General features: G+C 38.5%; 1 protein-coding gene across 2 annotated transcripts in view; it reads left to right on the top strand.

Annotated features, from left to right (window-relative positions):
• Positions 1-24107, top strand: part of LOC107188900 (elongation of very long chain fatty acids protein AAEL008004) — a 71260-nt gene continuing 47153 nt past the window's right edge. For both annotated transcript variants that reach the window (XM_015577294.1, XM_015577295.1), the window contains exon 1: positions 1-493. The gene's annotated coding sequence lies outside the window, so the exon portion shown is untranslated. The remainder of the gene's footprint in view (positions 494-24107) is intronic.

Here is a 24107-nt window from a genome sequence, read left to right as displayed (position 1 = left end):
TGATACGAATACGGGTCTGTTCGCGGAACACGTCAAGAAACAATTAAACGTGGCACCATACACACAAGACTGCATATCGTATCGAGTAAAACATAAACACGAGAGATTCTTGCGAGGCATGATGAGGATGGTGTTGTCGCATGGTGGCGACCGCATCACACGTCACGAAAGTAGCGCGCGTTAGACACAAAACGCCGGCGTAACAGGCATGTAAAATCATCGAGGGAACTCGAGCATCTTCGGCGAGCCCCGCCCTGTATATATTTATAAATCGGGATCCAACGAATAGTGTCCACACCCGCGGCCGGCAGACCCGGTACGCTTCGGAAGCACCCGAATCGACCAGCAAGAAGCCGAAAAAAGAGGAAGAAAAAAAGGGCCGCCGATGGAACAGGAGAAGTAAGGACAGGATATACGTTCGCGAGTGGCGCAACAAGTGAAACAAGGGGCCACGCACCGGTGTGCCTCGTACTGGACGCACGCATCACCACGGGTGAGTAGCGTTCCTTTGATCAGCTGATCACACTGTGTGTATATATGTATATGTATACCGGCGTTCCGACCACCATGGTGGAGAGACTACGTATACAGGGTGGGCCAGAATTCGTAGTACAACCGGGCAGGGGGTGATTCTACGTTAAAAAAGAAGAATATAATTTGGTATAACATTTTCTCATCCGGCGCTCCATTTTCGAGGAAATCGACTTTAAAGTTTGTTCAATTTGTAAATGATTTAGTACAATTTGCTTGTCGTATATTCCACTACTGCGTTGTTTTTGTCCGGGACAGTGTTTACAAACATTGAGATGATTCTGTGGATAAAACAATACAAAGTGTTTCTACTGATTACTCATTTTTTATTCTTTTTTCCTACTAATACACGACAAGCAAATTCTACTGAATCGTTTACAAGTTGAATAAATTTTGAAAAAGTTGAAAAAGTGTTATACCAAAAGATTTTCTTTTTTTTTAACGTAGAATCACTCCCTGCCCGGTTGTACTACGATAGTATAGGCGTGTGTTCGATTGCGTTTCTCGGTGGGACGCTGCTGCTGTGCGGCAGCACCTCTTGCTTTTTTTCGTGCCCCGTGATGTAGGCCACCTTGTTTACAGACCTGTCGATGCAGTTGACATTGCGTAGGCGCCAAGTGTTTGCAATGATTCCAAGCTGTTGTTTTTTTAGTTCTTTCGGTGTGACACGAGGTCTGGCAACAAGTGTTTTTACTGTTCAGACGGAATCGAATATATGATTGTATACATATACAGAAAAGGGACTCTGTTTACTTTACTACATACAGTATGTCCGGTTTAAGTGTATACACGATATTATTTCTCTGACTATTGAAAATGCGAAGGAACGTTTCATATGAAAGTTGTTTGATTTTATAGAGCAAAGTTAATAGAATTTTGGAGTCTTTCTTTTTAAATTGTTAGTTACAGAGACTTTAATAACAATGTAATTTTCTTTAAATGGGAGTACCTATTTTTATTACGGCCATGTTATTAGGCCATTTAAGACGAATCCAATGATATTACAATGGATGTATGTACATACTGTGTTTTGAAGTTTTTATCTCCTTGGTGGCGGATTAACTGTGGATGTAGTGTCGAATAAGCCCCTTCGATTTTCATAAAACTTGATGAAATCGTTTGAAATACTCCCAAGTGATGTAAAAGTTCTTTAAACGCGATTGAAAATTAACTGGGATAACGTTAAAATGATGGGGTAATTAGGGAACCCATATATCTCAATAGTTTTGTATTTAGCATTCAACACTCATTCCCATTGCAGAATCAAAGTTTACACGTGACAATGTAAAAACTCGAGGTGACCTTCGTATCTGGATAGAAAATGCAAAATAGGAGAACCATTAATTATTACATTATGTCCCACCTTGATATCATACGGCCTCTCCTTATCAGTGCCGGCGAGTCTCCAAATACTCATCAATGATTTATTGTAGTCCGTTACTCGAGTTCCATTTGAATTTCATTCGATGGTAATTTACGTGTGTAATTTAAATCGCCGCGAAATTTTCGGCTGTTGACCCAATGTCCGATACGCGATTTAAAATGTAAAACGTATTTATACACGCGCGAAGTTTTCGGGGGCTACGGCAATAAATACAATGCATTTAGCTTCGACTCAAAGAAAACCGAATAATATTCTTCTGTGTTGAATCGATTTTGAAATCGTCAACACGAGTCCGACTCGATGTTATAGGGCAAGGGGTTAATAACAGGTGTGTTCGTTGTCCGAACTGTTCGTTAACCGATCACCCACTGTATTTTGTTATGCTGTACTACAATCCCCCCCCCCCCATTTTCGAGCAAGGGGGCCCCCGAAAATTTGATAGCCCTGGGTCACAAAAAATCTTAATCCGAGCCTGGGTCACGGGCGGAATCGGGAACAGCGTGAAAACCGCGCACGAGGCTACTGGGGACACTTCCTTCCTCGATTATACAATCGCGGGCACTTTGTACCTACTTACTTACGACTCGACGCCCGTGGAGAGATAACTCGGGCCGTGAGCGTATCGTCCCCGCGAATCGATTAACCGCGACATGGGCAACGGAAGTGGACGATGTGTGCGGCTCCGTTCAACACGGTCAAAAAGGTACATTTCGTATGTAACCGTGACGTATTTCGCGATCATTTTTACGTAACACGGAAGATCATTACGCCAGGGGTCGTGAAAGAGCAATCGGCGTGGATCGCGATCTTTTGTATGTAAATAACAGGATCTGCCAGTTTCGATAAGGAGGTTTAATCCCACCACAGTGGAACGAAACCATGGAAAAACCGGACATTCATAGATGCGACTTTAGCTCTACTATTTTTTCTACATTATTAATTGTTTTAACACTCGGAATATCTATAGTTCATAATACCATCATCATCGTGTTACAAAATTAAATAAATTGCGTAATTACGTATGGACAATAATGATAAACACCGAATCTAGTAAGATCTGAATCACGAATCGTTGCATGTGAATTTGAAGGTAGGATAAAGTAGGATAAGTAAGAGTTCGACTATTCACGAAAGAAATGTAGAAGGTATACAGGGTGTTCGCGCTATTATTAGCCACTATGCGTTTCTTGCGAGTATTGAATATTCAACAAAAATGAAAGGGGAAAAAGTGGTACTGTCTTTTTGCAAGCCACGTAATGACGTGCGTAATTTTTTGTGCGTAATTTTTTGTGCTTGCACGATTTTTTTCAGAAACGAAGGCGACCTCTATTATTTTTCAAATGGAATGCTGTATATTTTTTTGTACCATATGAAAGTGTTTTTCATCTGTTCCGAAGTCGAAAATCGTTTCGAGATTCATCATGTGAAGTCGCCGGTAGTCCACCGACGTGCGTCGCGAATTTCGGAAGAGTAGTCTATACACACTAGAACGTTATTGACCAATTCGCGTGACAATAGAGAACGTTTCGACATTTAAGCAGGCCGACGAAAGTAGCTCGGAATCCGTGAGCCATGGGTTTCCTGTGGAAATTGTGAAATCTAGTTCACCCGCCGGTGGGAGGAGAGTCCACGGGTTTTTAATCGGCCCGGACGGTCGCGTGGGAATGGTATCGGAAGCAGTCTCTTATTCGAAGTGGTAAAATAAAAAGGAACAGCAGAATTCTTCAAATCGTCTGAAATAGCGAGCGTTTGACTGAACGCAATTTCCGTTTCTGCGCGTTTGAAACGTGTTCGAATTAGTGATGGGACTGGTACGATACTTATTGCTGGTACTCGAAGAATTCGATACCTAAGAATTAGTGGGAAGTATCGAGAGGCATCGAAACTTTTCATACTCAGTCATTTACTTTTTAATACCTCTTAAACTTCGATACAACCTTTTTTCTTACCTACGATTCAAGTAGGTTTCGATACCATGAACGACAGAATTCGAATTTTTCAAATACTTTGTGAATACAGTAAACCCTCGATGAATGTTCGTCAGAGAACAGGGATTACAATGGTACATGTTGTAGATTGAGAAAAGGGGACGTCTGCTTCGTGCTTGTTTCCGTCGAGTAAAAAGGGATGCGCAGGCGATACGAGCACATTTGTGAAAGCGATGACACGGTGTTCACGTATCTGTTTCGTGTTCACACGTAACCGTGCGTAAGAGTTTTCTTGTTACGCCGATTGCGCGCTGAAAGGATAATACCGGATCATTAGAGACGCAATGGGTTTTGTGAGAAACACACGGGAAAGCGTTACGTATGACGCGTGGTATCGAACGAGAGCGTTCGAAGACCAGAACGTTTTCCAGCGCGATGTGTTCAGAACCAATGGGAAACAGTTAAACGACGTTTCATGAATTGGTCATACAGCAAAGAAATAGAAATAGTATGGCTCCTTTTGAACTTTTGGACGAATAGAACGTTTCGGTGTGAAACAAAGTATTTAACATTAATTTTCAATGTTATAAATAAGTTTGCGGCAAGCTTCCTTTTTGTAAATGTCCACCGATTCAGGAGTGTAGATTCACTCTACATTAGTTCTTTGCATCTTGTATAGAAAATATTTGAGAATGAATTCGACGTACAGTAAATCTTCGATGAGTGTTAGTAGTGTTCTAGGCTTACAAGGGAAGGCACGGAAGTGTCCTCCGATTTTGATGAAACTTCGTATGTCTGTTAAGCAGTCAAAAATAAGGGATACGTATTTTTTTTTATCGGCTGTGACGCGACTTTAAGGGGTGAAACCACCCCTCGAAGTTACGACCCGATAGTACTATCTCGAAAACCAGAGGAGATCCATGAAAACTTCTAATGGACGAGGTTTGCGGTTTTTTATGTAGAATAATATGGTGCTAACAAATTGTCCAAAATATAATTTCTTTATAACAAAAAAGTTTCGGATCGAAACTTTGAGGGGTGGTTTCGCCCCTTAAAGTCGCGTCTCAGCCGATAAAAAAAAAAGATGTATTCCTTATTTCTGAATATCATCTTTCTGGAATTCGTTCGACTAACGACTCTATTAATGTTTACGTGGTGACAGTTTGCTCGATTGACACGTTTCTTATTCCCATACATTACTTAATGTGTTTTTCTTTTATTCTTCACCGAACAAGGTACACAAAATTATCAGATTGAACTAGATATTAGAAATATACGTACATGTATGAGGCAAAAAATAGAACATCACATTGTAATTAATATTCAATAAAAAGTTTATTCACGCACAGTGACGCGAACTGTTTTTCTGTATGTTGACGTGAATTTCCGAAACAAAAAAGAAAATCAATCGTATTGTCTCGGTTTAATTGTAAATGAGAAATCAGTGGAATTCATTATGTAACAACAATGTAGGCATTGGCCTGAACTGGCTGTACAAGCACCGGAATACGGAAGACATTCTTGTACCTTCGCTACGGAGCTGGTGCATATGCAGGGTGCGGCGGAATTTGTGTCGCAACCAAAAAAGATACGATTCCACGTGTATAGAGACCAATCGGAAATATAGAATAATATATATATATATATATATTTTTTTTTTTTTCATACCGTAGATCCTTATTTCCAAGGATATCGTCTCTGTAAAATCTGTCGACCACTATTCGATCAATCTTGTCATTTACTTATCGTTTTTATTTATCGCAGTCACGAAGTCCATGCATATTGCCTTCTCGAAAACCTGGATTCTCTCGAAAACGAAGCTCCGTAGCGAAAATTTTTATACCACATTTTGAATTTGTCTTTGAAATAGTAATCTTTTTTTATCTGTGACAACCACGGAGTTTTCTCACACCCTGTATAAAATATCCCCGGAAATTACATCGAACGCGTTACGTCTCGATATAGTGCCTTGGCGACGCAGATTGTTTATCAAGATTCATTGCCACCGGTAAGAATTCTAAATTGTTGACGGCCAATAACGAGCTAATTAACTATTAATGACTAAGCATTGTGGCGTATGTCAGTCCGCGACGATTCGCGTCGAAGTTTCAGACGCAAGAGAAGCTCGATCCGGTCGGTTCAGTTGCAGTATATTTACTATATCTAGTTACGTTAAAAAGAATTAGAAAATGTGTTATCAAAAATTGAAGAAAATTTAATTTGCGAAATGGGACATAGTAATAATTTGCGAAATGGGACATAGTACGATTATGTAGAGGAATGTGTACTGGAAACGTTCTAATTTGTTAATATGCAGGAGTTTCTGAGCCTTCGAAAATATCGCTTGTCAATTGATGTCAATAAATGACATAAATTTCAAGAGAAAATTGATTTTTTCGCAAAATAGTCGCATAATTCTCTAAACTTAAATTTAACTTTTCCAGTCGCCTTTTCGTCGATGATATTGCGCTCTAGGATGAGTCTGCCTGGTCGCGATGACTATTTCGCGGCGTGCGAACAATAATTTCGACCGCGTGCAATTCACCTCGAAACTTTCACCTCTCGGTAGCCCAGCTCGATCAGAAGCTCCTCTCCTCCCGCTTTCCCTCTCCACTCGAGCACTCTGGACGTAATCGGTTACGGGCACGATGACTGAAGAAAAGATATAGGGGAAAGGTGTCTAAAACGATCCCTTTAAGGCGTAATTTATATAAAAAATACAAATGCTCATTATTTAAATAAAAGTAAAGATATCAAAATCGGGTGAGACACCCTGTAGAAAGCACACTTTCCAGGTCACTTCTGCTCGCTCGATACCTCCGTCGTTCTTCTCTATTTCTGCATCTACCTTCCCCAAATCTCGTTCATTTCACGATAATCCCATTTCTCGCTGGTGAAAATCAGGTCTCTCGGACCATTTCTCGAAACGGCCCGCGGCGGCTCGAGTTGCGAAAAAAGATAAGAAAAAGAAACAATGTAGGTCAGGTGGGCCTCCAGGCGTAAAACGTCAGTCTGTCGAACGAAGTAAAAAAAGAAAAAAAAAAAGAAGAAGAACGGGACACAATGTCGAGCATACCGAATCACGTTTAATCGCGATTCAGAAACGGTACGAGCTCGTTCCATTAGAGCCCCTTTGGAGAGGGGGTGGAGAGACGAAGGATCGTGGGCGCACGTTTCCAGTGTTGTGCAACCGACCGTGTATATCGAGCGATCACGCTCGATTTTGTCCCGACAGAGGCGATCGTTCGCCTGCTGGCCCGAAATCGCCGGGCCTAAGTGGGCCAAGGGCAAACGATTTGTGTGTACATATACACTGATCCGTTTATTGATGGATCGAAAAACTCGCGACGATTAATTATTCTAATTAGTCCGAAGCGATTCTGCTAGAGCTGTGCCAAAATTAGCGGAACAGTCGATGATTTGGTTATTTATATAGATACTACCATGTTCAAAAAGTGTCAGGAATTTATTTATATAATAAAAAATACAATGTTATTCATGGTAAATCTCATTGTCGCCTTCGAAGTAGTCCCGATTGGCCTACAGTGGGTGTCAAAAATATTCGTACACCCTTTAAAACGGAACACCTTTTTTAAGATTGGTCCTAATGACTTGAGTTCTTTTGTGAAGTTAGGGACATTAGGTTATTAAATGTGTAAAAAAAAATTGAAGAAGTTGCAATTGATTGGAATCGCGAAGAAAATAGTAAAGGTCATTTTTTACAAGCTTTTAATCTGAGGCTATAATGAAAATTTAATAAATACATATCGAGAATTTATGTTAGTTATGAAATTATTTGTAATACAATTACAACAAATGATAAGCTGTCAAGCCAAATATTGGAGGGAATCTAAACAGTTGTGCCAACAAAAAAAAAAAAGAAAAGTTTCACAATATCATATACGGGCGACATTTAAATGAAAAATTCCTGAAACTTTTTGAACATGGTAGTATATCTTGTTTTTTCTGATCGTTCGCGAATAAGTTAGGTGTTCCGTGATCTTATCGAGATGGTAGCAAACTTTGCACAACCTTCAGAATCCTATCTAGTTGTATCGATCTTCGTCTCTGATTAATTTGATTCAACGACAACTGATTTCGAGATAAAGCTGGTGTTTGAGGATCCGTATTAGCGTGCGAAGCAAATGTCGGATTTATAGGGGAAGCAAAGGGGGACATCGTCTTGGACTATCAGTCCATCCTGACTTTGGGTTTCCATGGGATTCGGTTTTAACCCATTCAGACAATATTGTTTTTTTTTTTTTACATATTCAGGACTACGATGTTATTACGACTATATTGTATTATGTTTAGTAGTTTCGATAGCTAATAGGGGAATGTTGTCGAATTCGGACCACTAGTGTAACTTGTCTTTTTTAGCAATTTACGTCGTATGATAAACAATATATTGGTAGTATGTTGAAAATATCTATGGAAATCAAGATGACTTTATAGAAATTTCGAGTAGTGTATTTTCGGAATACCATCAATTTTATTGCTCCATCGTAACTGTTTTTGTATTTTCAAAAAAGTGGCGGTCACCCTAAGTATTAATATAGAAATAGTGAGAAACAAATGTTAATTTGAACTTTGCTTACGTAAAAAGCGAATGACTTGATAGAAATTTCGCAATTTGTTTTCCGTTGAATTATACATATATATATATATTTTTTTGTTAATGAATGTTATATTCGTTTTTTGAAACCACTTCCTTTAATTAATCCCTAAATGCTACCGCATACAAATTTTTTTTTTTGTATGGAATTAATTACAGGAATTCATCAAAAGAACCTGGTGACTTTATTCAAAATTTCGGCCAGTATATATGCGCTCTTCCAAAACGCGCGTCCTCCGAGGGTTAACCGGTGTTGTCATTCACGATCACTTATCTGCCAGGGCCAATCGTAAATACATATTTTCAGAGAATGTATAGGACGTAGCATTGACGACTTGTTGACCTTGATCGAAGCATTCGTACAGACGTTAATCACGTTAGCGTTCATTTAGAGATACTAAATTCGCAAGCTGGAGGTCTCTATACCCTATACCGGTTTTCCTCGTAATTCCTCCTCGAGTTCCATCGTTTTATCGCGATTCTTCGTAGCGGTACCAAAATTCCGCGATGTAGCGAACGATCCATCATTCGCTATCAATTCCAACGATTTCAGATTATTCCTGTTCAAACAATTTCAGTTATTCCTGTTCCAACGATTTATTTATTCCTGTTACAACGATTCAGTTATTACCTGAATGCTATCAAACAAAAGAAAACCGGTACAAAAATTCACTGGCGATAATTCACGAATCGTCGTTGGCCTTTCTTTTTCTCGAAAAAATGACCAAAATTCATATTTTCATTGAATTCTCATAAAAATCGGTATTCTCGTGTTTCTGAGGTAGCTGAATTTGAATATCTTGGTAAAAATGCAAAATTCACCAATTTTTATTCTTTTTCGATTTTCATGCAAATTCAGCATTTCTACGTTTAGCATGTGATGTAGTTCAAACATGTTGTTGACTATACTAATAAACAAAGTAAGAATTATAAATCTTGTTTGACACAAGAAACTGCTATTTCGCTTATTCCATGCGTAAAGGCGGGTATATTATACATTCTATTTTATGAAAATACAAAATATGTTGTAATTTCTATTTTCATAAAATGAAACGAAGATCCTTAAAAAATGAATGGTTTTATTTAAACTGAATATTTTATTCCATATATAAGTACGAAACTAAAGGATAATGTTTGTAATAATGATGTTATGTATTTTGCCGAAGCTTTTCGAGAAAAAAAATTATCACTGTGAGGCATCGAGGACCAGGTCGTTGCTCCTCGATTATTTTTAACCGAATCCTTGAATTCTCGCGGATCGAGTGGAGTGTACCGGTGCGTTTAATCGTGGCTGCAGCTGCTCGCTGGCGCGCGTTCCTGTATTGCGATCAGCTGTGCATGAATGACTCAATGTTGTCGCGTTACGTAACCCTCCCTCCCCTCCCCCGTAGAATTGGGTCGTCTGCCGTGTGGAAAACTGCGAGGACTACTCGTGAATTCGTCTTTGGTTCGCCGATTGCTGTCGCTTTCGACCCCCCTTCCCCCCTCCACCGATCCACTGCCCCTGGCCCCCGCCATCTTTGATAAATTTGAACAGCTGGTTTCACGGATAAAAAGATTCTCGATTGAGTATCTGTACCTTCGAGGAATGGGGGGGGGGGATGAATGGCATGGTCGTAACCAAGGGGGCACAAAAAAAAGTAACTTTTGACCGACTCTACAAGAAAAAAATTATATTTTGCCACCCCCACTTCGTTCCCAGAGTTATACAATTTTTACGTAATATTTAATATTGCAGTATAATTTGAAACGCGACCGACAGCCTCTATTAACAAAACGCATACATTTTCAACGATTTATAACTTTAAAATTTATGTCTGGCTACGTACTGCCTTTTTCACTTTGTAATTTTTGCCCCCGCCTGATTGATAACCTGGCTACGCCAATGAGGACTTGTAATGTTGTATGGAATGACCTTATCGGTCAGTATCGAAGTGCTTTCGAAATTCAATGTCTTCTGTTGGGTGACACGACGTGAACGTTGGTGATTCCACGCGTTGAATCGAACTGAAGACCACGTGGATGCTCGTAGAAGCTTTCGTTTCTTGGAGAAATTTGATTTTCCTGTGATTTCTGTTAGGTTCGTATCGTGTAAAATTGAAATATCGGAGTAGCTTGAAGGTATTGAAAAATTCGGATGTTACGAAATTTAGAGTTAACGATATTGAATAATCGTAAGAAATTTATGTTTTTTCCCCGTTTTACGTGCATGAAAGTCGTTGAAAAGAGGCGAGAATTGGATAGGAGACTTTGTACGTCAAAGATTGCGTTATGAAGACAGATCCTTCGGGTCGCTGATTTTAATGAAACTTTTGGGGCATGTAGTAGGCTACTTCCTGATTGCAAATCACTCCTGAAAGTTTCATCAAAATCTGCGATACGATGTTGGGGCAGTTTTCTTGGTAGACACAAGAATGTTGGAGGATCGGTTTGCGAATGTACCGATTTTGATGAACTTTTCAACATGTATATAACTAACATAAATCTTTGTTATGTATTTATTAAAGTTTCATTATAGCCACAGATTAAAAAGTTGTAAAAAACGACCTTTACTGTTTTCTTCGTGATTCAGACCAATTGCAACTTTTTCAATTTTTGTTTACACATCATTGAGTAAAGTAATGTCTCTAATTTCGCAAATGAACTCAAGTCATTTCGACCAATTTTAAAAAAGTTGTTTCGTTTTAACACTAGAACTACCGATGATAAACGCCATATCTGTTCCGATCGGTCGATAAACCTGAGAAACTTTTGGAAATTTACAAATTTATAAATTAAATAATAATATTAATTTATAAATTTTAAATTCATTGCAAAATTTTGCACGTTTTAACAAACATCGCAAACACGGAAGTTATTCAATCGAAATCTATTGCAAAATTTGGGAGATTCGAAAGTGTAAAATTGTTCACTTCAGAAAATCAGCTTTCCTTTCGACGGTGAACATTCCGCCGAGCACAGACTGGTCGCGGGTAGTTAATTGTCCAGAAATTTATAAGGAAAAGTGTGTCAGCCTAATGGAAGAATACACATGGGAGTCTGAAGGAAAATTTTTTTTGTTTGTTTCGTTTCCCTTGACCGGCAATAACAATTTTATGTTTCACGCAAACTGCTCCGCTGAATAGCTCGGTTATGTAATCTTTCTGTGGGGGTTTCGCAAAGGGGAAATGGGGGATGCCATCTTGAACCCTTTCGCTGTTACAGTCGAAGACTCTAATCGTTCGCCACAAACCGATCTCCATATAACGACGTAAAACGCTCATGTTTTCAGTGTTTTTGCCGTGGCTGGTAAAGAATGGAAATTTTACCGACGTCTTCAGTCAAACCACGCTTGTTTATTCCACGGTTTTTCTGCACTGTCTTTTTTTTTTTAATTTGATTACCATGACAAGCACAGAATATATTAAGTGTCATTAGGCTTTTTTGTCGCTAAAAAAGTCACAAACAGGTATTGGATTGAATCATAAATATTTGTTCGGATTTGACTGAAGTAATTCCGATTGATTAAATGTTAAACATTGGCACGTGGGTGATCCGCGTGAAAATGATATCCTTTTTTTGAAAAACAACACGTAAACTACCTATAGAACTGAACTTTATTAGTTGATATTACAAAATATATAATATTTAAAATTAATGCTAGTTGTTCGATTAATATTGTTCGGTAGTCACATGATGAATGATTGCTCGCATTCATTACATTTTGCTCAAATCTGTTGAAAAATACTCGGTATCGAAACGAAAGTATCGATCGTTTACTTGTACTTACCTGGATCGGTATATCCCTAAAAGTGGTCGTTGACTATCGATGAGCCCTATCGAGTCACGTGCAATACCCGCGCACCGATTTGACGAGAATCGAAAGTCCAGCCCGTGTGAAAACCAGCCTCCGGGCTACTCGCCTTGGAGTCGAGTTCGTTGTACTGACTGTGTGGACATGCAACTCACTCTCGGTAACATAGATCGATTTCTTGTCTGTGTTTTATAATTTTGTATACTTAACACTAGAACTACCAAAGCAGTCAAAATGACTGATCCGTAAATTCTTATCAAAATTATTAAATGTCACAACAGTGTATTTTCTGAGATTCTTCGCAACCATTAGAATTTATTCAAGTTGTACTGCCTTAATTATCAGGATAAATTCATAATTTTATTAATTTTCTATACCTACTGTTTCCCGGAGTTATCAAGAAATATAGAATTGAAGTTACCCTTGTCGAATCTAACAACCGTCCGACTAATCAGATTAAAACCTGAAAGAAAAAAAAACCCTCGAATGGACCTTTTTCTGGAACCAATTAACGAAACGATCTCCAACACGATAAATTGGGTAGTCATTAATTATCAAAGTGTTAATGTCAGACGGCGGTTATTTATACAAGAAAAAAATGGAAGAAACCTTTAAGGACTTCAACTTACTTGGAGTCGTTCTCTGCCTAGAGACACATTGGACTCCAAGAATCTCTCATCCACGCGTAGTCATCGCTGGGGAAAAGGTCAGGGAGGTTCAAAGAACACGGGTAGACGGCAAGAATCAACGACCACCGCCGATCTGCTTCGAATTCGACGACCGTGAAACGTCAAGAACGGTCTACCTCGGGGAAAGGAAGGAATGTTAATGGACGTCGACGTGTATAGTGTGTATGTGTGGGTTCCACGATTTTTTTTTTTATTACATCCGTCTATTTTCTGGATAGCCCCGTGACCTTGAACTTATCACAGTCGTTCCCGCGGTCTTCGTCTCCTCGTTCTATGCAAATGCGATCGTGTGTATATTCGTCGGATCTGGTCTGTCGCAACCAAAATCGCTTCGAAATATTTATGTATATCCTCCTCGAGGTCTGGTCGGAGACACCAGAGTGAATTCATCATCGTTCCCCTATTTAAGCGGTCGGACTTCCGGTCTCGGTAATTATACAGAATGAGAGAGCCACCTCCGATTTCAATGACCTCGAAATATGTTGTCAAGGCCATTATTCTGGACAACTTTTTCATATACATGTAATGGTTGGTCTCTTTCAGTTTTCGAGATATTCGCAAAAATATGTTCTCCACTATGCACCCTCAAGAGCAAACTCGGCTTCAGCTAGGGGAAAAAGTGGCGTAAGAGAAAGGCCTCCTACCACTTTGTAAATTTATTTCAAGTACTGAAATAAATATTCAAGTGAATGTTAATTTGACATACATTTCAATAACTCCCGAGATAGGAGGCCCTTACCCTTTTTCCACTAGTCGAAGCCGCGTTTGCTCGTGGGTGTACAATTCAGTCTCGTTGCCACCATCGGATGGATTACCGTGAAATAACATTTAAGAAGTAAAATCGTGATGCAAGTTATACTCCATTTTATTTTCGAAAACTCGCGCCCGTTGACCTGGACACGAGAGTGTATCGTCTAAAAATAGACGACCGCCTAACCGTCCCGTATTTAGGATCCTCCCGATATCAACGAAAAATGTCCGCCGCGGCTTTGACCGATCGCCAAAAATCCAGCTCACTCCGCGTAGTGCCTTTCGCAACCGACGATTCTCGCTTTTGGCCGGTGACGCGATTCCGTTCCCGCTTACGTCATTCCAACGATGCACACGCGCCTTTTGGGACTATTTGCACGGGCAAAGATCAGGACCCCCCCTTAAAAAAAAAAGACAGACGTTCGATTCAATCTCGAGGATTCGATCGAACGTCACATCGTTTAGGTTAAATTCTCACTAGGGATGTTAGATTCCGATTCAATACTTGAGAAGAAAGATTCCTTTGGGTAACACGTCACTGCCATGTACGATACATATATACATTAACACTAAACCTACCGACATTTCATGTATACCTAATCCTACCATGAGCGGTCAAATGACCGCTTCAAAAAAACATATGTATCTTAATATAGAAAGAGATTTTAGCAAATTTTTTTCGGAAAGCAAACAATAAAGAAAGTTGTGAATATTGAAAAATGGGTTGTATGTATATTATAGGAAAAGTCAATAAGCTACATGGTGATACAGTAACGTTGTATACGAGAAATTCTAAACGAAATTTCAAAAACGGTCATTTGACCGCGCATGGTAGGTTTAGTGTTAACGGTGAAAAGTAGCAGAGTTTGCTCGTGAGGATGCATATACGGTAGAGCACAGTAGCCATTTTTGTTCGGGTGATACGAATTAGAAAAAGAAAAATGGCGGACGGATGGGGCAGTTCGTTTCGTCAAAGTCGATTACTTTTTTTCGCAAAGAGTCATTGAAAGACATCAATGTAACATTGTTCAGTTTTCATAAGCGTTAAAAAATGGTGGTCATTTTTGTTCGTATTATACGAAGTAGGAAAAGAAAAATGGCGAACGGTCGGGGTTGCTTGATCGGTCAAAGTCGATTTCTTTTTAGTTGTGGAACAATTTTAAAATGATATTAATTCATGTTTCATCCAGGAAAATAAAATGATTAACGTAGGTGATTCTCTAAGGACATACGTTGCATGAAAATATTTCGCAGGCGTCGCGAGAATCAACAGGCTGCGGGTTCTCCCGTAAAGTGACTCCGATTGGGCGGCGTAGGAAACCCAAGGGACCATAAAAGAAACCGTTTCATAATACCAAAGTTCAGCCGGAATTCGGTAGAGATTCTCCGTGTATCGATCCCGGCGGAAGGATCGTTGGTTTTCCTCGGGGGAAAAACCGCCCTGAGAAAACGACATTTTCCGCGCTTGCGACATCTGCGAATCATTAACGCGAGCTTTGGCGAAGTTATCGAAGAATTTCGTGTCTGTATATTACAACACGTCGATTACCTGCAATCTCCAGGTAATATTTGGAATGTTTTAAACCTGAAATACCAACATTAAGTTTTTTTTTGTCATTAACGTAAACGCGTGGCAAAATAATATTTGTGTGTTTTTCTTTTCACCAATTCTATTAATATTAATATTGTAAAATCGTTTATTTTAAGTATAAAACAAACTGTACACGTGTATTGAATCTGACGGGATATTTTTAGATTTTAGGGTAAACAAATCGGAAGAATTTACAATAAAACTTTCATTGTAAATGTATCTCGATAAATACTCACTTTAGACCTGTTATACCTTAATGCTCGTTTATTCAATTTTAAACGCTCTTTTAATTTCCGTAAAGAAATAGAGGGTGTTTCATTAAAAAAGAAAAAAAAACAAGGTGACCTTCGTAACAATAACCCAGAAACAAAAATTCATGCGTACACACTTTTTCATACAATGAATAGTGGACGAGTAGTCTCAAGTTTAATGAATCAATCTTGTATACGAAAAAGAAAAAAAGCTTACATTTCATTAGTCTATCTACAATTCATTTTCCCTCGGGGCACTGTGTCCCGCGTATTAATGTTTCCACGGTGAAAATATAATTAACAGAGCTGGTCTAATGCTTCGAATTAATAAGCGTGCACGTGGGACGCACGTAAATATTTGTCCTCTTAGCTATAACACGCGTTGAAGACGAATGGTATATGCATTTTTATCGAAATAATCGCGAAGTCGATGACGGTCGCAGAAGATCCGCCCGGACAAGTTCCCGTCTCTGTATTCTTAATGTTTTCATTGCTACGGTCGTTTGTTGCCTTTTTTACAGGGATTTACGTCACGCGATTCTCCTTTCCTCCGAATGTTTGCGCTCGCCACGGGTTTCGACATTGTCCAGTTTACGCGATTCGATCCCGATACCCATGAATATCTTATAATCGTCGTGGTTATTACGTCATCGGTTCTTATTGCAACGCTAAATATGCATGCGAATTAATGCCATTCGATCTCCTGGCCTCGGGTTGTATGGGGACTGTATTTCATTAGTTTATTAAAATGAAATAATGGAATACGTTGGGAGTAGGGGAGACTCGGGACAAACGTAAGATGGGACGGAATAGTAACAATTGTTATAAAACAAATGCCGATCGACCAACAATTCTCTTCTTCCATCTTTATACACAAATTCCATCTGTCCACCATCTCTTCAGCCTACAAAATTGGTATTTGGTGGACTATGGACCGAGGCGAATCGGATCATTTTTTGTTTGATAGTAAAAAAATCATAGTCAAAGTTCATAAAGCTTATTATGTATTATAAATTCGTAGTTAGTACACATTTAACTTGAACATTAATATTAAAAAAAGACTTAAAAATCTTTCATTTGGAAACAAAAAATGAAAAAGTGAGAAATATCTGAAAAAATTCAAATTTTCGATGAACTAAATAATGAATTTGCCAATCACTGCTTCGAAGCTAATGAATGGTTCCCGGTTTTTCTAAATTGGTAGATAGAATTGTCTAGTCATATACCGATCGCTGTGGACTCTGTTCTTTCTTTTGCCCCGTACGTAAAAATACAAACTATTTACACAACCCATACTTAACTCTCTACATTGATCTTTTCCTAAAAATAGACATAATAAAAATTCTCTAATTCGTTTAATTCTTGATTAAATGAATTTTGTTCGATGGGTGACATTGAACCGGTCATAGTCCACGCGCGGACGCTATTCATCGAACGCACATACGCGTCCATCGCGTGGCACAGTGAGCCATTACCATAAAATTGGTGGAATTAATCAAAAAATTTTCATGACTTGACATAAGGTAAAATTAGGACTATTTGTGAGCTTGTACTCGCTTGAAAAACACTGAACAGGCTACGGACCACAATGACGTTACATACGATTGCGTTTGTTTTATAAACAGTATTTAATTCACTACCTCTTGAGACAATGTAACGATCAGTCTAAGCAAATATTATATCAAATAGCAACGGATTCTTGTAGTACAGGTATTTATCTATTTTCTGTTAAAGTCGTAATTCACTATTACATTAATAAAAAGATATTCGATTTTTGTATATCAGACTAGATTGAAAATGTTGTAACTTTTTTGGTGTATCTAGATTTGTCAAAATTTTTTCAGTGTTACGTTCAGTAAACATTACTGTTGATATTGAGACAAAATTTAGCTGCATCAGTTCGCAGCTACAATCGTGAGACAATTTTTTGTTTTAGGAAATCATTTCGTAATTGAAATAATTAATAAATAAGTATGTTACTTCATATTAAAACATTAAGGTGACATTAAAATTTTTCACACCGTTGCACTTACGGAAAAACTGTGTACACTATGCAACGTGCCCCTCTGTACCAAAAAACTTTTGTAGAAATAATTTTTTCCTATCTTCATTAATTTACGAATTATGATTTTTTTCCAGTTAAAAACGTCATTTGACCCACTGTGCGTCGAGACCATCAACTACAACACCTAACGGTATCCCGTAAAAACGCAGAATCATTTCGCTCGAACCCCATAAAACGAATCTGTCGGTTGATTGATGTGTATTGTGTTGTGTTCTTAGTCTCGATTCGCGCCTTTTCTCGTCGATTTTTTTGGTACCTCGGTAACGGTACCGCAACGAAATTATGCGAATCATTTGGCCGGACAGGATTGAATCTGTCCAATCGAAACGCTTAAAGAGGCTCCAGCAAATTTTTAATAACTATATATTTCGTTGAAAATTTAACGGAACATTCTTAAAAGCTTCAACTTTCGATTGCTACCAAAAAATTGCAAGGTCAACGATAAAATTATTGAAAAGGAAACATCATCAACATTTCTTTTCACTTGTAATTTAGTTACAAAAAATAATATTTTCATAAATAATTAGTATGGAAAAGAAGACATGTTAACGATCAAGTAAAAACTAAAAATTAAGATCAAAGTATGCAAACTTAAGTTTCAATGCCTTCGGTTTGTTCGACAAACTTCTCAATTTTTTCCTGCATCATGCTCCATTAATCGAATTGTTCTTTTCACCATTTTTCGGTTCCAACGAAGAACGTATCCAGAAAACGCTAGAAACAACGAACCGCGACACGATCTACGGTGAAAGATCGTGATTTTTGCAGCGTTGACGCGGTTTCCTCGAGCATAGAAAGTGGAAGAGTGTAACAGTTCGCGCGAACGCCTTTGTGGGCATGAGTTGCAACATCGGGGACCGTTATGGGCCACGATTTTTTTCGCCCTGGTAGCACGATCGCTCGCGAAGGGACTTCGATCCCGGCGAAATCATCGAAAAGAGAACGGACAGTAGTAAAAAAACTTAAAAATATGGCATAATTATACAGTGGGTAAAAAAAGAATTCGTACACCCTTTAAGGGAAGGGGCTATGCTAGTGTGACGGCTACATAATAAGGCAATTTTTGGGAATTTTTTAAAGAAAAACTATTGGACTTATCAATTTGAATAATATATATACATATTAAATAATATTTGTAAAGTATGCTATTGATAAGTTCAATATTTTTTTTTTTTTAAATTCCCAAAAATTGCCCCTTAAGAGCGTGTCGCCACTCTTGGAAACCCGGATGAAAAAAATATCCTGTCGCAGGTGTCCGAATGCCAGGAGCGATCCTCCTCCCATCGATCTTCTTACTAAACGCTCGCTGAATGTTAAACGACATTACAAAATTATCGAAGGTCGTGAATAAATATCGTCTAATAAGGAATATTTCGAGGCTGGTATGAGGTAATATGGGCAACGCGTGCGGATCTGTGCGAAACATGAAATTTCAGACGCGACCGTGTACCGAATTCTCAATATTTCTTTCGTAGTACAGTTTCCTTAATTTCATATAATACCACTGTTGGCAGACATAGTACTTTTAGCGAACAGAATTAATTTAAATGTTGATATTTCAACACGTTCAGGTGCCAAAGTAACTAACTCCACTTTTGGAATTTCTTTCAAAAGGGCCGAAGCATTTGATTGGTGCTTACTACTAGAACAATCGAACCCGTCAAAATGACGGACTTCAAAATTTTTATTTTACAATCATTGAAATCCTGGAGATATTTTCTTTGAAACTTATGTTAACCTCTGATATCTTTTATAAATCGAGCCGTTCCGTCGTCAAATTGACTAACTCCCCCCAAAAATATAAAAACTTGAGAGCACCAGTCAATAATGCATTGGCACTAAAATTTGAAAAAAAAATATTTCAAAATCGTCCGATAAATTTTTTTCTACCATCAGACTGACGTCGAATATTGGCTCAGTTGATCCGTTCAAGACACCAAAGTGCCTAACTCCATTTTTCGATTCTTTTTTTCCAAATACTAGCTTCGAAGCACTTAACGAAAAAAGTATATATTTAATATTTTCATGGAGTTAGGCACTTTGGCCTGTGAAAAAGCTCAGTTTTTGAGCCATCCCCGACGTCAGTTGCAGCGACCAGTCTGATCGTAGACACAAACAGCAACAAAAAAAAGAAACAATTTCATTTGACTTGACCGTCTGCCCAAAATGTTTTGGAAGTTTCCAGAAAACGATGATCCTGTTTTGTTTAAGGTTCGTGCATTCGCTCAGAGGTACCTACCGTATACCCTCACGTTCATTTCGTCGCGATGCGTGTCGTCCACAAACGGCATAAATAATTTATATTTTTGTCGGAGGATTCCCAGGATGCTGTGCGTGCATCGTATCGAACGATCTACATTATAACTTAAACCGGATCGCTCCGAATGGTCGGCGACGCTTCGAGGCAGAAAAAGACCCAATACTTGGCTTATTACTGCAGACGATTATTGAAATTACTAATATTCGCCACGACGAAAAGAAAAACTGTTTGATGCGTGGACACCGATTAGTTTACTGGGGAAAACAGTGTTGAATAGATCATGTATATTGCATGTACACCGATGTGCAGACTCGGCTTCCGCTAGGGGAAAAAGCGGCGTAGAAGAAAAGTCTTCTACCGCTTGGTAAATAATTACAGGTAGTGAAAATAATGTTAAATCTACCGTTAATTTGGCATACATTTCAGTAATTTCAAATACAAATGGATTACCCTAGGGGAAAAAGTGAGGTAGACGAAGGAACTCCAACAATTTAGTTTTGGGAGTTAGCTTGGGAATGTCCAATTTTTTTATGCTCGATTTCAATAGATCGCCATATTCTGATTATAAAAATACTAAGATGCATTTGTCCTAAAACTTACCGTTGCTGATTACTATTTGGCTGTTTTCATTCTATTACTTTTATTATGGAACGTATTCGAGAATACGCTCACTACGTCAAATGTTAACAAATAGCGAATAGAAAAAAGTGGAAGAAACAAATAAATTCAAAATTATGATTGTTTGGCGTTTTCCCCCGAATTACATTAATTTACTTCAGTTTGTGCAACATGTTACGTGTCGTCGCAACACGAACTCGCACATGTCGTGTCCACTAACGGAAATGGCACTCTCGAGTCATAATTGACCGGCTCACGCATACACGGACATTAATTATTCGATTCAAATTCCCGATTTTCACGAGCAGGAAAGGTGTTCGACGACAAATCACGCTCCGATCGATCCACAGACGATGGTGGGATCGCGTGCTTATTACGCAAGACATTGGTAGAAATTTATTATTTCGTAACGAGATCAAATTTTCCTCTAGTTTTATTTCCCTCTTTTTCTATTTCCTTTGTTTTCTTCCCCCCTCTTCTACGCGTCGATCAGAGGCAAACGTCGACAATCCGTTGTATGGAAATTCTCTGTTATTATACTTCGCTGTTTGTGTTCTGTTTTTCCTTCTATTTTGCCACGGCTCGTCTCGACGAACCTTTACACGGTGTATTGTTTCTCTCCCGTCGAATGGAAAAACTCTGTTTCCACCGATTAGGAAATCCGAATTTCTAAGAAACTGGTATTTTAGTTGATACAGGGTGTCGCAGTTAACTTGATCACCTCGAATAACGATTGAACGGTACATTTTATGAAAATTGTGAGCCGTGAAACTTAAATGGTATCGAGGGGCATATCTTATAAGGTATGTGCCTTTTTTTTGTGCGTGGAGGCATGTCAGAGATTTCAAGGTCACCTTGATTGTTTTTAGCCCAATGACTTATTTTTTCTGAGTATAAATTTGTTTACCTTCATGTATCCCAAACCTAATAGTTAACGAGATATTTACAAAATAATCTCTATATTGAAGTTGAGGGCCATCAGTCCGAGATAGTAAGTGTTAAAAATTATTTTGTGAATATCTCGTTAACTATAACTGTACCAGAAATGGAAAGAACGGGAAACTTTACGTTCAGATGCGTGGTCACATCCTTGGATCGGAGCATCATTTCTGGTGTTAAAAATGTGGGTGTTTAAAAAAACAATCAAATTGACCTCAGAATGACCTCTAAATTTCACCCTTATATCACATTCAAGATCACCATCGGACGCCTCTTTTTAAACCCTAAACTTTTTCTACAAAGCATTGTTTTATTAAAATTTCATATTTCCAAGTTGATCTGGAATACTCATCTTTCCGGTACACCCTGTATACATGGTGTTTCGAGAGTGACCTTTTCGGACATTTAGACATCTCTTTGCTTGGCGATGTCTTTTAGTTTTTTGTTTCCGCCCGATGAAAACATCGTCCGAACGGAAGGAATCGAAAGATCGTAGAGATTTAATCGCGCACTTTGGACCCGTGAATCCAAACTACGCTCCGACACTTCTGTTATTATTATGTGTTGCGTAACTAAGCGGGGAAAAAATGCAATATAGACACGTTTTTTTTTTTTTTTGCGTTTATGACACATCTGATTGCTACTGTGACAATATGTATATATATGCCGAATCACCTTGATAGGATTATACCTTAGGAACGCTCAGGAAGGTCAACGATCTGCGATTTCCTTCGAGTGTCCTCGATGGTCTGAACGACCAAGTGACTTTCAGGCCCTCGAGGAAATTAAACTTTTTTTTTTTCTCCTAGTGTCGGCCTGGACCTTGAACAGAATGGCCATTATTGTACTTCGGAATGCTAGGATTGCTTATGCCGTGTTGGTGGCTTCTTTTATCTAGCTTATCCGACAACACGTAGGAGTTTCCGTTTATTTTTATGACAAACAATTCTCTATCGTTTTTCCGTTTATTTTTATAACAAACAATTCTCGATCGTTTTTCCGTTTATTTTTATGACAAACAATTCTCTATTGTTTTCCCGTCGATTTTCATTCATTAATCGTTGAAATATGGTAATCAGTGAAGCAAGCTACTCTATTGATGTTACCGTTGGGCGAGGTTTTGAACATTGTTTCTAGACCTTGATACTGAACTGAAAAAGAATGTGAATATTGTTGGTATGTAAATTAGTACCGAGGAATATTCGATTAATAGCATCGTTCGAATATTTTGATCTGTAAGAATTTACGTAAAATGTAGGTTGGTTACCCTAGTGTCTATTTATTTTTCGGTAAAGTTTTATCGATCGTATTGTTTGTGTTACGCAAGATTTCCGCCGTTTTAATAGATTAGTACGTAATAGACAGCGGTAATAAATTGTAATAAAAATTTTAATGAACCGAACCGAAAAACTTGTACAATTTGCATTTAATCGTGCCTGTGTAAAAATGCAAATTGACGGGTTCTATCGTGTGACCATCGGTTCGACCAATCACATCTTTTAATAGATAACACGAGAATTGAAGTTTTATGAAACTCGGTCCGAGGCTATTTAAAGAACCAAGCCCATGCAACAAATGGAGGACGGTATAAACAAAAATACAAGGGGAATAACGGATCGTTAATGGTAATACGATCAAGGTGATAAAAGCAAAGTTAGTGAATTGCAGGAATTACAGTAAGAGAAAGGGACTCTGGAAAAAATTACTCAGAACCGTAATAAACATTCGCCGGAACAATTCGACAATTAAACAACTTACTGTCGTCTTCTCCGAGTTTACGTAAAATACTGTATCGTTGGTATTAACATTTCAGATTTAGAATAAACTTGTCATAAAAATAGAATTCCTTTGCATCTGGGAAAATATTAACGATAAAGTAATTCTTCAGAGTGAAGTCGTAAAACAAAACGTATGACAAGGGGTTAACTCTTTAGGGTTAGGTGGGTTAAAAGTTATATTTTAACCCACCTCGAAAAGTTAAAGTACTCATAGTCATACAGTGTAATATTTTATTTTCATATAATTCTTTTTATATTAAAAAAAATTCTGCGCAACTAAGGTTTTTATTTTCTTTAAAATCGTGTGCCTCAAAGAGTTAAAGGGTGTACGAATACTTTTTTTACCCACTGTAATTATTCGAATAAAATTCTGCCCAACTCTGCCATACACAGATACACAAGCAAAAGAAAAAGCAGAAACGCGACGAATGTTGTCTTGTGCGCGCGCTCTGCCGTTCTCCGCGTGTCGATCCGCGGTGCGTGGTGGTTCGGCAAGGTGGTAGGAGGGACGCGGGTACCAATATGGCGGCTCGGTTAAAAGCAATCCGCCGGCCGCACGACTGTCAGTCCGCGACAAGGCACGGCGGTACCGCGTTCGTTCTTACAACTATATATATATATACATAAAATCAGTGTCACAAGAGGCGCGAAAGTACGTCTGAAATTTTCCCTTTGTTTATTATTATTTTTTTTCTTCGTTTTTCCCATATTTTTTCTTTGGTTTCGTCTGAAAGACTGTTCTCGATCTTGGACAAGTTACTCTTGCTGGTCACCGGAAAAGGGTATTTATATACATATATATATATACATAACCAACCAGGAAACGTAGCTGCGACAAAGCATCGGTCGCAACCGAACGGTGAAATTTTGTGAGGGATCTCGATAAATAAATCGTCGCGAATCGTGTCGACCCCC

Source organism: Dufourea novaeangliae, unplaced genomic scaffold, assembly GCF_001272555.1.
Source record: "Dufourea novaeangliae isolate 0120121106 unplaced genomic scaffold, ASM127255v1 scaffold141, whole genome shotgun sequence".
Lineage (NCBI taxonomy): Eukaryota > Metazoa > Arthropoda > Insecta > Hymenoptera > Halictidae > Dufourea > Dufourea novaeangliae.
This window is presented reverse-complemented; position numbering and strand designations above follow the sequence as displayed.